This window comes from Nilaparvata lugens, unplaced genomic scaffold (genome assembly GCF_014356525.2).
Source record: "Nilaparvata lugens isolate BPH unplaced genomic scaffold, ASM1435652v1 scaffold6436, whole genome shotgun sequence".
NCBI classification, from domain to species: domain Eukaryota; kingdom Metazoa; phylum Arthropoda; class Insecta; order Hemiptera; family Delphacidae; genus Nilaparvata; species Nilaparvata lugens.
Window position 1 is genome coordinate 5090 of NW_024092191.1, and position 4389 is coordinate 9478.

Genomic DNA, 4389 nt, shown 5'->3' on the forward strand with positions numbered 1-4389 from the left:
GGATAAATAGAAAAAAATTATGTATTGACGAGAATTTTCGGTTTTCGACATATTTAAGTGGTCATATCTCCTGAACGAGTAAGGATATTGCTAATCAGTTTGCAGATTTAAAGTCCTCACATCTAGACACATAAGAGGCAATGTCAATAATGATATTATTCCCTCCGAAAAATAGAAAAATTATGTACTGACGAATTTGCGGTTTTCGACATATTTATGGGTCATACTACTGAACGGGTAAGGATTTGGTAACGGATGGATTTCTTGCATCTGGAGCATGAGAAGGCGATGTTAATAATCTATCATTTCCCCTGAAAATGAGAAAAATAATATACTGAACATTTGCGTTTTCCGAAATTTTCAATCAGTCATATCCCTAAAGGAAAGATCTTGATAATCCTCTTGCAGATTTGGATTCCTCGCATCAAGAAGCATAAGAAGGCAGAGTTGATGACGATATCATTCCTCCCGAAAAAAATGAGTGAAATAATGTACTGACAAATTTGCGTTTTTTGACATATTTAAGGGTCTATCTCCTTAACGGGAAGGATTTTGCTAATCCGTTTGCAGATTTGGATTCCTCGCATCCAGGAGCACAAGAAGTCAGAGTTGATAATGATATTATATCTCTTGAAATATGAGAAAAATAATGTAGGCTAATTATATAATATTGAGAAAAATCAGAGTAGACTCATCATGTGTTCAACTCCACGGAAATCTTTAGTAAAAGGCGAAAGATTTATTCGACTTTGAAGTGGAACCAGAGCTGTTATTCAAGTATTCTATCTCATCCATCAGGTCTGTATATGAGAAACTATATCATGAGAAATCATTCAGGGAAATTCCTACTTGTATGATAGACACTGAGAGAATAGAGTACTGTTGGTTTTATAGTGAGTTTCACTTCATATTGCAGTGTTTGATTGATATCCTTATCTATCATTCAACAAAGCGGATAGCGCTATCCTCTTCTCGCTTCGCTCTGTTGTCAGATCGTCTTTTAACAATGTAGAATTAATTATATATTTCATCTTAATTATGAAATTATTGGAAAGTATTATTTCTTGCTTAATAAAATATAATTATTGATTATTTTAAACGAGAATGAACAGTTAATATTACATCAATAAACCGGTATCAGCTACCGTCTATAGAATACATTGATAAGACCTAGAGTATCAGCAACGTTGTTCTCCTATCTTTCTCCACTGTCATTATAATATAAAACTCTATATAGTACCTGTTCTTCAATAATAGTGGAAAATCTTGGAAAACGTTCGGTCCATTGTTTCGTCTTTTTTCAAAACTTGTCTCTTCTTAATCAATAAACTTTTATCAGTTCCTCACCTGTCTACGAATGATTAAACCTGGAACGTTATGAAGAACTATTAAATGAATTTCATTTGAAAATAAGAAACTTCTGAGAACGAGATTGAACTATTATTGTTCCACTCTTGAGAAGTTATCCAATTTCGAATTTCTTTCACGTAGTGATAACTTTCAAATTGCAACTGCAGCTATAGAGGTCGCATATTTGAATCATTTTCGAGTGTCAAACTTGAGAATTCCGTTGAAGTTGGATTAGAAAGAGGGTTTGCATTGTGATCTTGAAATAAGTTTCTGTGATATTCGAAAACTTCTCTCGATGTTTGTGATCTTCTGTTTCCCCTTATCATCTCTCACTTCCCTATGGAATGTGATCAATTTGTTCGACTTTATCCATTCTCTGAAACATAATGAATATTGATTTTTATTAAACAAAAATCCAATAAATGCTGTAAATCACCCCGAATACTTCTGCTACTACATTCATTACATTCCTATATAATTAATTTGTTTGACTCTATTCATTCTATAAAACATAAAAATGATAATCATAATCAAACGAAAATCCCAATAAATGCTTAAAATCACCCCGAGGACTTCTGCTACTGCAAATATTGAAAACAGGGTAAACAGCTAGATGGAATTTCGATGTGCGCTACTATACAAGAAATTTTTGTCAACCCGGGATTTTTGTTTAATAATAATCATTCATCAATTAGCATTAAAACAAATGCAATTTCCATCTGTAAACATAAGAGTGTGTCCTCTATTTGCTTTTCCTTATTTATTGTTTTTCGTGACTAGCAGGTGATCCGCAAGGGTCTATTAAAAAACTTGACCTACTGACGTGTTTAAGTCAATTTTTTCCTTATTTTATTATAGATATCACCCACTACCTAATCCTGGAAACTGGTTTACAGATACAAGTGATCGTTATTGAATGTGAAAGTATATTCTATGATTTTCCACGATTATCCCACTGAGGTCCACGTTATAATGGCAGTGGATGAAGATGGGATAGAAGATCCTGTGTCTTGTCAATGCCTCCTATAGACTGTAGCTGATACAGGTTTATTGTTGTAAACTGACATTCTCATTTTCATTGTGTACTGACCATTCTCATTTTAAATAATTTATTATATTTTAACTTTATTTTAAAATTTCATCCCTCATCACTTTATAACAAATAGCATCAATAACAAGCTCATTGTTGAAATGGAAAAATGGATCAAAGAATCTAATATTACAGATCGCCTTTTCTGAGTGAATGCTTGAATAAGGAGGATCAAAATACATTTTGGATGAAAAATAAATCTATTATGTCACTTTTTTCTATATATCTTTCTATATTTTCCCCTTTTTTCTACTATATTTCAATATTATTATTTCTCTATACATAAATTTCTTAACTTAACTTATCTTTACACTGGCGTTTCGAACAGTTATATTAGTTTTTAAACTTTCAGTTTCTTTCTTTATCTATCAGCTCTTTCTGTCTTTTTCTCTTTCTTTTTCTATCAGTTCTTTCTGTCTTTTTCTCTTCTTTTATCTATCAGTTCTTTCTGTCTTTTTCTCTTTTATTTTTTACAGTTTTTTAATATTCTTCTAGTTTAAATCAAAACATAGCAAATACAGTACGATTAAAAAAATTGTTAGTAATTTTACTTAATGAAAATACAACACTCTTACACTGCGCACGGGTCCCAAGACCTTGCAGTGTAAATTCTTCAAGTATAATGTAAAAATGAATATTTTGTATTTTTTGTGTTTTTTTCTTCATGGAAATCAATTGATTTTAATTTTTGATTTTATTAGGCGAGAAATTATTTATTTTTCAATAATTTCATAATGAATTTACATAATTCAGATAGAATATTTTGTTAATTAATCATCAATTCTACATTTTTGAAAGACGATCTGAACAGAGCAAAGCAAGAAAGAGATAGCACTATCTGATTTGTTGAATGATAGACAAGGATAGCAATACCATTGCCAACTAAACACTGCCATCATAACGTGGACCCCACCATAAGAGTATAGATTGAAATTGCGAATGCTGTTGCTGGTTGCTTTAACCATAGAGAAACAATAGCGTGAGTAGATATCCCATGGTATATGGCGTTTATGTCGCAACTTTTACCGTTATCTCAAGCCGATAGTCCACGTAGTTCTTTCCGTGAAGCTATGTGACGCTGGTAGTCTCTCAAATTGTGCCGTTCATACACTAGCACCTCAACAAATCAGTGAAAATTGACAATAGTCGACAGTAATCGGCTTGAGATAACAGTAAAAGTTGCGACATAAACGCCCTATAACATGGGATACTACTCACGCTACTGTTTCTCTGTGCTTTAATTCAGTTGGTGCTTTAGTCAATAGAACCTGGAACAACCAGATACTATTTTTCAATTTCAATTTCACTTTATTTATTAAAAACACACATAACAAGACAAAACAAAATTACAAAGAATTGAAACAATAAAACACAATAAAATGTTACAAATATAAAAAACCATGGGCTTGTGGTTGGGTGTGTTGGAGAAGAGAAAAAAAGGAGAAGATACCTAGCCAACTATGGTTTCCCATGTAATAGGCAGGCAAAGAAAGAAGAGAAGTAATGAGGAAAAGGTAAGGGAGAAATGGGGGGAAGGAAGAAAACGAGGAATAGGTATTCAAAATAAAGGTAAGCGAGTCCACTGAAAAATGAAAAAAACAATGCTGGAGCAGAAATCTCGAGTCATATATCTAAATGAAAGAAGAAATTACTGTACGTCCCAGTTTTTTTATCCAGTTTAATTTTCCCGCTGATCTTATTGTCCAATTTATAATGTAATAGTATATTAGTATCTAGTATATAAGTATTAAGTAATAGTATAATAGTATAATAGTATGTATGTATATTATAATGTATAGTTTGGAGAAGAGAGTGCATTCTAACCAATCTCTGGATACAACTGTTATAATACGTCTTTGTATAGAAGCAGGACAATATCCGTAGCTAGGGTTCCAGCATACAAAGTAACCATTATAAGGGTTTATCAAACATGGACTGTTGACCACTGT

The 4389-nt window shown here is 32.2% G+C and overlaps 1 pseudogene; it reads right to left on the reverse strand.

The window, feature by feature from the left end:
- Window positions 1-656: 656 nt before the first annotated feature.
- Window positions 657-768, reverse strand: LOC120356303 (annotated as a pseudogene).
- Window positions 769-4389: the final 3621 nt, after the last annotated feature.